General features: G+C 42.7%; 1 long non-coding RNA gene across 1 annotated transcript in view; it reads left to right on the top strand.

Moving 5' to 3' along the window:
* The window catches only part of LOC144260298 (uncharacterized), a 36744-nt gene extending 23292 nt beyond the window's left edge, over positions 1–13452 (top strand). Inside the window, exons 2-3 of the long non-coding RNA XR_013345009.1 lie at positions 9986–10045; positions 13348–13452. This is a non-coding gene — a long non-coding RNA (uncharacterized LOC144260298). The remainder of the gene's footprint in view (positions 1–9985; positions 10046–13347) is intronic.
* The last annotated feature ends 254 nt before the right edge of the window (positions 13453–13706 follow it).

The raw sequence follows: 13706 nt of genomic DNA, 5'->3' as shown, positions 1-13706 counted from the left end.
GCAAACTGAGTAGATTGTATGTCTGTGGCAGAATCTTCTGCCCTTAAAGTCCAAACCAGGGCATGTGTCATATAAAGATCAGGGAAGAACTGCTTACAGCATTATTGGGATTACTTCTGCTTTCAAGTTTAACCTCTACGAAGGAGTAAAGCACAGTTGAATTGGTACTGTCTCTACACGGTTCCTAGTGAAAAGGAATACTTTTTCTTTAGTCCATTAAAACTCACCTGCAGTCAAAATCCAGAGGAAGGCTCACTTCAACTTCTCTAACTCCACTTCCATATGCTACAGATTTTTTATACTTAACATAAAGAATGCTTGATTGTTGTATGACCCTCTGATTTGTGCATTTTTCTTGGAAGCTGTTCAACATGGAGAACAGCCCCTGTGTTATTTATGCTTAAGGGACAATGTCAACTTCTACAGTTACAAAAATGTAAGGAAGCTAAATCTCAAGCGGAATCCCTGGAGAAAGTTTTCTAAAGACTTCAGTGTTTTTAGAAAAATCCAGAATGATTAAAAAGCTCTTAAGGTACATTTAACATTAATGTATTCCAAGCCTCCTTCAGGGAGGCTGCTGCTTCCTTTAAGAAGTTAGAGTGGTACTGGAAGCCTAAAGAGGTTAATGGTGTCTCATAAAATGAGGCAAGTGGTAGGAGACTCAGGTCCTGATCCAGCAAACTACTTAAGCACATGCTTAACCTTACATACATGAGTATTGCCCTTGCCTTCGGTGGGACTAGGGTGGGTAGAAAGCTGGCTAGATTGTCGGGCTCAACGGGTAGTGATCAATGGCTCCATGTCTAGTTGGCAGCCGGTGTCAAGTGGAGTGCCCCAGGGGTCGGTCCTGGGGACGGTTTTGTTCAATATCTTCATAAATGATCTGGAGGATGGTGTGGATTGCACTCTCAGCAAATTTGCGGACGATACTAAACTGGGAGGAGTGGTAGATACGCTGGAGGGGAGGGATAGGATACAGAAGGACCTAGACAAATTGGAGGATTGGGCCAAAAGAAATCTGATGAGGTTCAATAAGGATAAGTGCAGGGTCCTGCACTTAGGACGGAAGAATCCAATGCACCGCTACAGACTAGGGACCGAATGGCTAGGCAGCAGTTCTGCGGAAAAGGACCTAGGGGTGACAGTGGACGAGAAGCTGGATATGAGTCAGCAGTGTGCCCTTGTTGCCAAGAAGGCCAATGGCATTTTGGGATGTATAAGTAGGGGCATAGCGAGCAGATCGAGGGACGTGATCGTCCCCCTCTATTCAACATTGGTGAGGCCTCATCTGGAGTACTGTGTCCAGTTTTGGGCCCCACACTACAAGAAGGATGTGGATAAATTGGAGAGAGTCCAGCGAAGGGCAACAAAAATGATTAGGGGTCTAGAACACATGACTTATGAGGAGAGGCTGAGGGAGCTGGGATTGTTTAGCCTGCAGAAGAGAAGAATGAGGGGGGATTTGATAGCTGCTTTCAACTACCTGAAAGGGGGTTCCAAAGAGGATGGCTCTAGACTGTTCTCAATGGTAGTAGATGACAGAACGAGGAGTAATGGTCTCAAGTTGCAGTGCGGGAGGTTTAGGTTGGATATTAGGAAAAACTTTTTCACTAAGAGGGTGGTGAAACACTGGAATGTGTTGCCTAGGGAGGTGGTGGAATCTCCTTCCTTGGAGGTTTTTAAGGTCAGGCTTGACAAAGCCTTGGCTGGGATGATTTAACTGGGAATTGGTCCTGCTTCGAGCAGGGGGTTGGACTAGATGACCTTCAGGGGTCCCTTCCAACCCTGATATTCTATGATTCTATGACTACCCGTGTGTATGTGGAGCACATGCTTAAGAGCTTTGCTGGATTGGGGCCTTAAAAACAAGGTAAAGTAGTCTGGGCAAAAGTCTAATTAAGGCTTGCAATTAATGGCCAAAGGCTAGAGATAGCTGCAGTTGTAGCGTTCTATTAAGATATCTGCTCTCATAAAGCCCCTGTGTAAATCTGATTATACACATAAACATTTCCTTGTGCAGCAATAAATTCTTCATCCAGCAAAGCAGAAATCAAAGTAACACATAAGAGAAAGAGAAATTAGCAAGTAACTAGTAGTTGAAAGCCCATGCTGTCACAGGTGGCAGTTAGGCCAAGTAATCTACCATCTGTACAGTCTCCTTCATACAACCAATTAAACTGTTACATACAAATAACTTATAGAATAAGGGTGATGATTGGTTGAGTTGCCTCTGACGTCACAAAGGTCTAAGACATTTGGCATGGCATAGATACATGCCTTACTGTAGAGGTACAATGCATGGGTGTAATTCATAAAGTCAAAATGGTGGATAACTTAAAAATTAGACAGTAACAGACCGTGAATTCCAGTGATGATTGAACCTGGTGATATTCTGAACAAAAAGCTCTCAACCATGCTTGTAGCTGTTGCCATCGGTTCACGTGGACTCAGCTTATATTCCAGGCTTCAGAGTGACAATCCTGGAATCTTATTATATAGAGAATATACCTGCTGCTCTAAAAAAAACAAAAAACAAAAAACAGATTCCTCTCTGCAGGAAAAATGGGTGGACTCATTTTCAGTAAGTTAGCAGCGTCCCAACAATACCTTGAAAACCCAGTGGAGGAAAGAATAGCCTTGCTTAATTTTATGAGCAGTGTTACATGCAGTAAATATGAAGAAATACAAGATATAGTAAACACACTAGCTACAGACTTCAAGTTTATTTAATTTTTTTGTCTTGCCTCCCATTCTCCCATGAAAGAACTAAATAAAATTCTGGCACCAAGTATTACAGTTATACTGATAAAAAGTGATTGTTTGAAAATGTGGAACTAATAAGTAGATGCTAAACACCAGCATTCAGTCATCTTGCTTAAATTACATCCATTCCCTGTCTTTATCTGCTTACAATGTAAACTCTTTGTCTACAGGCCTAGACAAGATCATCAGCTACATCGTAAGAAAAGCTGATATGATGCCAACTGACCCTGCCCTTAGAGTATTCCTCAAGCATGGAAGAATCCTACAGTGGCATAGACCCACCACAGTAGCTCCTATGCTGGCTCCTGTGTAGATTGTAGTCTCTGGCCAGCCCCAGGAGCAGATGGCATAAAGCCACATTTACCCCCAGCCACCTCCCAAGCTGAGCTCTGCCTGGCTGAAATGCAACCCCTGACAATAATACCTGGTTCCTATATCGTGCTTTTCATCAGTAGATCTTAAAGCACTTTAGAAAGGAAGTCAGAAACAAATGACTGAAGATAAAAGTTCCTCTGATCAGTATCAAAGCATCTTGGCAAATAACATCCCCTCATGTGATACTGTAGGCAAGGCATGCTGCAGGAATGAAAATCAATAGAGATGGAACCAATCTATCCACTTGGCAAGCTGTGGTGGGAACAGGCTTTAACATCTGCTTTTGACTGTGTTGCTGTAAGGAAGTGATGCACTTTGGATTTGACACCTTGGATCAAGCCCTTACAAAGGACCCTGTAATAGTCACCAAATTCGTTCTTGAACTTCATAGCATGATACAAAGGTGCCAACTTTCTAATGTGCTCAATCCCCTCCACCCCTGGCTCTGCCCCATGGCCAACTCCCACTCCACCCCTTCCCTCAAGCCTCTACCCCGCCCCCACTCCACCTCTGCCCTGCCTCTTCCTGCCCCATTCCACCCACTCCCCAAACCGTGCCCCATCTTCACTCCTTCCTCTCCCCCCACCAGAGACTCCTGCACACCACAGAGCAGCTAATCTGCGGCAGGCAGGAGGTGTTGGGAGGGAGGGGGAGGTGCTGATCAGTAGGGCACACTGATCAGTAGGGTGGGGCGGTGGAGGGGAGCTGGCTGCCGGTGGGTGCTCAGCACCCACGATTTTTTTTCCATGGGTGCTCCAGCCCCGAAGCACCCATGGAGTCAGCACTTATGGCATGATATGATTATTGTGGGACAAGATGACAACAAAGAGGTCAGTATCATTATTCCCATTTTACAGATGGGGAAGCTGAGTCACAAAGAGGCAGGTGACTTCCCCAAAATCATCCAGTAGGCCAATGGCAGAGCTAAGAATAGAAGCCAGGATTCCCAAGTCCCAGCCCAGTGCTCTGTCCACTAGGCCACACTGTCTCCCACTTGCTGAAAGCCAAAGTCAAGTTGTCTCTATTTTTCACCTAATGTACTGATGGTGCTAGTCAGATCCCTTTGGCTAATTTATAACTTTTAACAAATACAAATAATAGTGCAAAAATAGCACACTTCCAAAATATTTGACAGTAAAATGTGTGACGATTCCAATAATGGCTATTCTGTTGCATAATTTTGTTTTTGTTGTTTTAATGTATTGTCCTTTTCTGCCAAATGTAGTATAAAACACATTTTAGAAAACCAGTAATAACAGAATCCTTAGATGCTGCTCAAAAACAACAAAAAAGTCCCTCCTAAAACTTTCCCAATTTATTATCTCTTGTCATATTTTAATCTACTAGGACTTTTTAACAGTGTTATTGTTTCATGTGCAATAATGGAAGTCTGGCAATAGATACGTTTTTATTCTAACCTTTTTTGGCAATAATATTTTCGTATTTGAGGAACTGCACTAAATTCCCTCCCTCTCTCTTGTGGAGATAGGGACGAAGTCACAGCATCATGGGCAGTCTCTTAGGCTACAAATCCATTTGTAAGCTATTATTTATACAGAAATTGCATGCATTTTGTTTTCAGCAGGGAAGGGCAGGTGGAAGGAATTTCCTTCAAGAAAGAAAAAAGAAGTGTAAGGCATCTTTGTTTTAATTAAGCAATAAATAACACAGCTGTGGTGACACAATTTATGTTGTAAATACATGTAAAATAATCATAGTAATTAAAATGCAATAGCTGTAATATGGGACCCAGTTTACTAAAGATTTATTGTAGTGCCTTACTGCCGTCTGGTGTCCACCTGTCCAGATACATGTACCAGATACATGCTGTGAGTTCCTTAAAATTTAATGAAATATTATTAACAGCAGGAATTCTTGACTGATGTCAAATTGATCCCAGCTTTTGCTGCTAAAGCATCTCCTGTAATACAGAGTAAGACTTACAATGCTGCGGGACATGGATTTTACCTAGCTTCATGTGTTGAAGTAGAGCTGTGCAAACTTACCCTTACTTGGGAGCAACAATTTCTTTGGTGTCTCAAACGAGCACCTCTGGTTGTGCACAGCAGCCCAAGAATGATATATGGGGGGAGGGATAGCTCAGTGGTTTGAGCTTTGGCCTGCTAAACCCAGGGTTGTGAGTTCAATCCTTGAGGGGGCCATTTAGGAATATGGGGCAAAAATTGGGGATTGGTCCTGCTTTGAGCAGGGGGTTGGACTAGATGACCTCCTGAGGTCCCTTCCAACCCTGATAATCTATGATTCTATGACTGTAGTTTCCAACTCTGGCCTTAGCCATAAATCTTACCCATACTGAGCTCTGTAAAACTGCAAGATAATTCAAAGAAATCACTGCTATATTCAGGCAAGTGTTTTCTCCCCTGCCCCACATATGTTGAATTTAGTGTTGATGAAAGGTGTGGGATTGACAGCCTGACCTCAGCAACACTCCCCCTGTCAGGCCTCAAGACTTCCTCTTAATTGTTGGAAAGTTTATAGAAAGAACATCAGAAACAATCTTTGTTTCTGAGAGACACAAATTCATTGTATTTAATGCAGGTGCCAAGCTGCTTTTTCAAAACAACTGGTTGGTGTACCTTTCCCCTGCTGATGCTACCAGTCTGCTGATGGGTGTTTGCATCACTTTCGTATAGACCTTCACAGCACATATAGCTGTAACTCGTTGTATAGGACAAAGAGTTGATTCCTTGCAGACTGAGAATTTTGAGTAGAGTTCTCTGCAAGTCCCATGCCTATGTTTCTGTGCCTTTAATAACAGGAGTGTCTCCTCAGTGTCTGCCCATATGACAGAGAGACACCCATTACCCTCCTATCCCATAGAGCAGAACTCACCGGTGTTCCCATATTCAGTATGATGTTTGGACCAAAATACAGCGGACACTGGATGTTTCCTGATGTGTCCTTGTAATTTTATTTGAAACATTATCAGTTTGGGGTAGCAGAATGCTACAGTAGTCTCACCTGGCATACAGTCCTGTCCTAAAACATTTCTTCAGGAGATCCTTCAGCGAGTGTAATAGGCCTCAGGTGACGAACCATCCACAACTCACTCAAGCAGCATCTGCATTTTTGGTATCATGTATGGTTCTTGGGTATGACCAAGAGCCTTCTTGGCTTTCTGATGAGGGTCCAAGAGCAGTGAAGGGACATTTTTGCATTTGGCAGCTAGTGGGTATAGCAGTAGCTGGGTACGATACCCTAATGTGACAGCTGTCTTTTGAAAATTCCCAAGGCTGAAACTAGTTGAGTGTTCAGAGTGCCAAGGAGCTCTGGTGGCTAGAGCATATTCAGAACTTCTGGACCAAATCTGAGCTTTGAGAATTCTCTGAAGTTTAGGTGTTTCCATGTAATGATTGTGATTTATATTACAATGGTGATGTGAGACCCCAGCTGAGATTGGGGCCCAGATATGCTATGCACAGTACAGACACATAGCATGAGATAGTCCCTGCCTTGAAGGCAAGGCAGATAAAGGGTGGTGTTGGGGAATTGAGACAGAGAGAGGTGAAGTGGCAGTGCCAGGAACGGAACCGAGGTCTCCTGACTCCTAGTCCAATGCTGTATTCACTGGGAACACCGGTTCTCCTTCCGCAACCAAGTGCTCCAATTCTATGTTATATGCCCCTTTGAAAATTGCCTTGCATGTGATTTACTCAGGAATCCTGTGGCAGACCTATCAATGGAACTCAAGCCTTCTCATTCCTCTGGTTAAAGCACAAGACCATGCTCCATCCCACTAGCACAAGAGCTTTGTAAAATGAGAGAATGGGAGATACACATGCTTAGATAAAAAAATATAAATGCATGAGGATTAGAGATGTGTAAAACTGACCAGATAATTGACCCACAAATAAGACCTGAACCAAATCAAATTCAAATTGAACCTGACAGATCAAATTTGATGGTTCAAAATACCTTCAGATAATACAAGCGAGTACAGGTGCAATTTTTCATTTCCATGTGGCATCTCCACTTCCTCTCTATAGCTGGGGTCAAAAGTAGCAGTGCCAAACACCGTCTAAATCAGCTTCCATGATATGTTCACCCCAATCAGAAGCAGAAAGTGATGGGATTATTCTGCACAGGTTAAAATGATACCCGAGGTCATTCATACACACAGGAGGCAACACTGGGACCAATATGGGTACGGTTATGGAAACAAGACCTTAATGCCACTATATAACTTCAAAATTGAATGTATCGAAAGATTTATAGTTAAAGCCAGAGATGAAAAATCCTAATCAAAATATTATTATTCTTATGCTGCTGTGGGCACTCATAGGTACTCCTGTGAAAACATCCCCAAAAGGTGTAGCAACATGATTTGTTGTAACCTATATAAATTATAGTACTGACGTATGCTTTTTAATATACTCTTCCCCGCTCTTTATTTCTGTTGTTGAGTACAATGACTGTTTTTTTTCCTATGGAAACTTTGTCAGACAGTACAAATATTAAGTGGAATGTGAAACATAATGAAAATATAATTTAGTTATGCTTGGCACCAGTGGGTTAAGAAATATCAAGCAGTATCAGCAAGAGATTTTCCTTTTTTGATGAAACATGGTATGGTTATACAAGAAGGCATGGTAGGAATAATTTGAAATACACTAGATTGGCTACAGCACTTTAATTACGGATTTGAAAATAGTGTATTTTTAAATTAAGTTTGTCTATTTTTAACAACCCTATATGCCTTTATCTCTGTTTAATGAATCAGAAGATTTGTAGGCATGGGTTATTTACTACAGATGTTTACTGCCGAAACACAGCAGATTCACTGTCAAGTAGCATCCCTAGTTGTTATAAGTGCCAATAAGTAACAGATATGCTTTTTTACTGACTTTTTCTCCACTATTCGGGCCACTGAAAACTTCATAAGGTGAATATAGTTCTCCTCTCCAAGTGAAGATCTCATTAGGCAGAATCCAGATGTTTGCTACTTCAGACCAGCATATCTTAACATTTTCAGTAATATCAAATAGAGCTTTGGTGTGTGACTCTTCACCGTTTTGCACCTTGTGGAGTAATTTATGCTTGACAAACCCATATTTGAATATGCAGATTAACTGCATATGTAAACAAATACTTATCCACTGAACTTTGGTCTCCAATTAACTTTTTGCCTGCACAAAGAGTGTTTTTGCACACAAACATAGGTGCATGTGTGCTCAGATGAGTTGGGTTTTTTTTGCACGTTAGTCTCAGACTTTGGAAGATTTGGCCTTATAAGAATAGCAAATGCATAAACTTAGGCTAGTGCTACACTGAGTTTGAAAAATTAAACATATATGTCAGGAATTTCCAAAGTTGCAGTTCAGGTCTGTAACAGGGTTCACGACCTGTCCCTCTTCCTGGGGCCCACTTGCCCTCCCCAGTAAGGCTCAGAGAGGCCTCAGGGTTGTGCAACACCCGTGTCTTTATTTACTTAACTTTACCTTACTGGGTGGTTCCTCAAACCAAAACTGCTATAGAACGGGAAATCCAGGACATGCTACAGATGAGTGTAATCCATCCCTCTAACAGTGGATGGGCAGTTGTTGGGATGGGCAGTAATCCACCCCTCTAACAGTGGTTCTAGTTCCCAAACCAGATGGGGAAATATGCTTTTGCGTGGACTACCGTAAGCTAAATTCTATGACTCGTCCAGACAACTATCCATTGCCACGCACAGATGAACTATTAGAGAAACTGGGATGGGCCCAGTTCATCTCTACCTTGGACTTAATCAAGGGGTACTGGCAGGTACCACTAGATGAATCTGCCAAGGAAAGGTCAGCCTTCATCACGCATGTAGGGCTGTATGAATTTAATATGCTCCCTTTCGGGCTGCGAAATGCACCAGCCACCTTCCAGAAACTTGTAGATGGTCTCCTAGCAGGACTGGGAGAATCTGCAGTCATCTATCTTGACGATGTGGCCCTATTTTCTGATTCCTGGGCAGAACACCTGGAGCATCTCCGGAAAGTCTTTGGGTGCATAAGGGAGCCACGACTAACTATTAAAGCTAAAAAGTGTCAAATAGGCCTAAACGGAGTGACTTACGTTGGATACCAGGTGGGTCAAGGAACTATCAACCTCCTACAGGCCAAAGTGAATGATATCCAAAAGTGGCCTGTCCCAAAGTCAAAGAAACAGGTCCAATCCTTCTTAGGCTTGGCTGGATATTACAGGCAATTTGTACTACACTACAGCCAAATCGCTGCCCCACTGACAGACCTGACCAAAAAGAAACAGCCAAATGCTGTTCAGTGGACTGAAGAGTGTCAGAAGGCCTTTAACCAGCTTAAAGCGACACTCATGTCTGACCCTATGCTAAGGGCCCCAGACTTTGACAAACCTTTCCTAGTAACCACAGATGCATTCGAGCATGGTGTGGGAGCAGTTTTAATGCAGGAAGGACCAGATCAAGAATTCCAGCCTGTCGTGTATCTCAGCAAAAAACTATCTGAGAGGGAAAGCCGCTGGTCAATCACCGAAAAGGAACTTTACGCTATTGTCTACGCTCTCGAAAAGCTACGTGCATACGCTTGGGGACGGTGTTTCCACCTGCAAACCGACCACGCTGTGCTGAAGTGGCTTCATATTGTCAAGGAAAATAACAAAAAACTTCTTCGGTGGAGTTTAGCTCTCCAAGATTTTGATTTTGAAATACAACACATTTCAGGAGCTTCTAACAAAGTGGCTGATGCACTCTCCTGTGAAAATTTCCCAGAATCAACTGGTTAAAATCGTCCTTGAAATGTAGGAAATATTGTTAGTTTTTATATAATCGGTAGTATATCTAAAGGTGCATGTGTCTTATTAACTCTGTTTTCTCCTAAAGCTCCAGGAAGAAATCACGGCCAGCGTGGAACAGGCTGTCCAGCGCCTTTTGTGATCTGGGGTATGTATCATAAATATAAAGGGAAGGGTAACAACCCTTATGTATGCAGTAACATAAAATCCCTCCTGGCCAGAGGTACAGAATCCCCTTACCTGTAAGGGCTTAATCAGTTCAATTAACCTAGTTGGCACCTGACTAGAAGGATCAGTGGGAAAAGAAGATACTTTCAAATCTGGGGTGGGTGGGTGGGGGAAAGGTTTTGTTTGTGCTCTCTTTGTTAGTTCTCTCTCGGGACAAAGAGAGAGACCAAGCAGGTAAACCAGCTCCTAAAAAGATCCTGAAATGATATATCTAAAATTACAGAAATTGTAAGTAATAGCAAGGAAATGCATTAGATTATCTTTTGTTTTAGCTTGTGAATTTTCCCTATGCTAGGAGGTAATTTTATTCCTGTTTTGTAACTGGGAAGCAGAGTCAGAGGGGAATCCGCTGTGTTTTAAATCTTTTTATTTACCCTGTAAAGTTATCTTCTATCCTGATTTTGCAGGTGTGATTCTTTTACTTTTTTTTAAATAAAATTCTTCTTTTAAGAACCTGATTGATTTTCAGTGTCCTAAAAACCAGGGATTTGGTCCACACCCCAGGAAAGGGGGTGAAGGGGCTTGGCGGGATAGGGCTCCAAGTGGCCCCTCCCTGAATGTTTGTTTAAATCAGTTGGTGGTGGTAGCAATACCATCCAAGGACAAGGAAAGGAAGTTTCAGAAGTTTTTAACCTAAGCTGGTGGAATATAAGTGTAGGGGGGTCTTTCATGCGTGTCCCCACATCTGTATCCCAGAGTTCAGAGTGGGGAGGGAACCTTGACAGTTGCATGCCTGCCATTATATTTAGTATTCCTTCATTTTGAACCTTCAAATTGATATCCACATCACTGCTCAAAATGTCACTGCCACTCGCATATACTTCAGGGGATTGGTAGGGATCTGAGAAGTACTTTGACAGTCAGCAGTTTTCATGACCTCAGGTTGTGGCTTGCACAGAGCACTAGGTGGTTCTTTCCTCTAGGTACACAGGCATGTACACATCTCTGTAACATGCAGTAAATTGAATGCTTTTCACAGGCTTGTTGTCTAATACCACCACAAGTGTGCTTAGAGCTCTTCCCTATAAGTATTCACCTTTTGAAATTAGTTTTTTATTGTTTTTTGTTGCAAGCCTAAAGTCTACAAATAGAATATAATGTAATTATAGCTTCTGGTCTTTCATCTGTGCTGATGGGGATCACAGTGTAGACGGTTTTATTACCAAACTTGTGGTCTTGTTTGGGGAAGATGGTTATCGGCAGTAATGTGACACCAGGGTCAGTAAGTGAACAGCTCCACTGAATGTGGGTCATAGATCCGGTTTCTTCAAACCAAGAATGCCCTTGAAAACATTTTTTGCTAACATTGTGTTCATTGTAAATCACAACCCTGAAGTTTCAAAGTTTAAAAACATGCACATGGGGATTTGCAATAGTCACCAAGCAGGATTTTTCTCTGAATCACTATCATAGTTAATCCGTTCATGCTGGGGAGCTCAGCCTTTTCAGCAGGATGGTCTAACATTTATTCTGGAAAGATCCAAGTTCTGTCCTGCAGGCATTCTGTCCTGCTCTGTTCCCTTTGTTTGCTCTGGCATCCATTCCCACAGCTTCTTTACTTAGGATTTCCCTGGTGTGGGGAAGTCTGCCCAAACTCCTGTAACCTTGGCTGGGTCAGAGAATCAGGAAGCCTCAACTCGTTGTTTGGTCTCAACTTCTCCTCTTTTCCCCTCTCTCCTGGGTTGCGGCATGGGTGAAGGGAGTCATCCTTTTTTAGGCACTTTCCTAGCTTGGGCAGGTTCATATATTCTGCTCTGTCTGGGGATCCTGCAGATCAGCAGGGAAGCAGACAGTGGAGCAACCAGAACTACTATCTTTCCTCCAGAAGGTGGACAGTGGGGAAACTGGTGAGGGAGCAGCTGTAGCAGGGAAGACACCAGTGGCTCTGAGCACTCCCTATTCACACTAGTGCAACCCCTCTTAGGTCTCCAGGGAAGTAGTGGGAGAGCACTGGAGAAGAAAGCCCAGGTTTTTAAAGGTATTTGTGTGTTGTCGCGTTCAGCATTGTGATGCCTAATTGATTTAGGAGCCTAAATCTTATTTTCAAACAGGATTTAGGAACTTTGGAACCTAAATCCCATTGATAGCTGTTAGGATGTAGACTCCTAAGTGCCTAAATTCCTTTTAAAAATGAAATGTAGGCTCCCAAATCAGTTAGGCATTGCACCGCCAAGTACCGTAACACCTAAATACCTTTTACAATCCTGGGCTTAGTGACCCCTGTCTCCTCCATGTAGTGACAGGGAAGATCCAGACTCTGCACAGTCACAGAGTGAGGTGCAAGGGACACATTTTCAGTTCATTCTCAAATCTACATTTTCTTCTTAACAGAGTTTCCCTTAAGGGCCACAAGTTGGACACCACTGATTTATGCAATCAAGTTATTGGCATCTTGATTAGTGTTTCATTGGTTAGCTGGCCAGAAGCCAAGCAGGCATTTTTTTTTAGGAGAAATTTGTAGTTGTGAAAAAAAGTTAAGAAGCTGTAAACATCAGGAATTAAGATAATTGTACTTCACCATAGAATTCAAAATCCAGATCCGTGTTAGTGTTTGTTAGATTTAGAAAATGAACGTTATGAAAAAACAAGTATTATTGTTAATGTTCACAATCACTGGTTAGTATTTTAGAATATTTCATTTGGAATAGAAATGTCTGAATATAGGTAAGTATTTTTCTTTTTCAAGTGTCCTCTGCATATTTCCGCTCTTGGGATATGTGTTGACCAGGGCTGTTGAACTGTGCAATGTTCTACTAGAAGTGGCAAAGAGTCCTGTGGTTACTTATAGACTAACAGATGTATTGGAGCATGAGCTTTCATGGGTGAATACCCACTTCGTTGGATGCACGTAGTGGAAATTTCCAGAGGCAGGTATAAATATGCAAGCAAGAATCAGGCTAGGGATAACGAGGTTAATTCAATCAGGGAGGATGAGGCCCTCTTCTAGCAGTTGAGGTGTGAACAGCAAGGGAGGAGAAACTGCTTTTGTAGCTGGCTAGCCATTCAGTCTTTGTTTAATCCTGAGCTGATGGTGTCAAATTTGCGAATGAACTGAAGTTCAGCAGTTTCTCTTTGAAGTCTGGTCCTGAAGTTTTTTTGCTGCAGGATGGCTACCTTTAAATCTGCTAGTGCGTGTCCAGGGAGGTTGAAGTGTTCTCCTACAGGTTTTTGTATATTGCCATTCCTAATATCTGATTTGTGTCCATTTATCCTTTTACTTAGGGACTGTCCAGTTTGGCCGATGTACGTAGCAGAGGGGCATTGCTGGCACATGATGGTGTATATTACATTGGTGGACGTGCAGATAAATGAACCGGTGATGGTGTGGCTGATCTGGTTAGGTCCTGTGATGGTGTCGGCAGAGTTGGCATCGAGGTTTGTTGTATGGGTTGGTTCCATGTGGGGGAGGGATAGCTTGGTGGTTTGAGCATTGGCCTGCTAAACCCAGGGTTGTGAGTTCAATCCTTGAGGGGGCCATTTAGGGATCTGGGGCAAAAATTGGGGATTGGTCCAGCTTTGAGCAGGGGGTTGGACTAGATGACCTCCTGAGGTCCCTTCCAACCCTGATATTCTATGATTCC

Source organism: Eretmochelys imbricata, chromosome 2 (assembly GCF_965152235.1).
Source record: "Eretmochelys imbricata isolate rEreImb1 chromosome 2, rEreImb1.hap1, whole genome shotgun sequence".
NCBI classification, from domain to species: Eukaryota; Metazoa; Chordata; order Testudines; family Cheloniidae; genus Eretmochelys; species Eretmochelys imbricata.
Note: the sequence above shows the minus strand (reverse complement) of the source record. Positions and strands in the feature narration are given on the sequence as shown.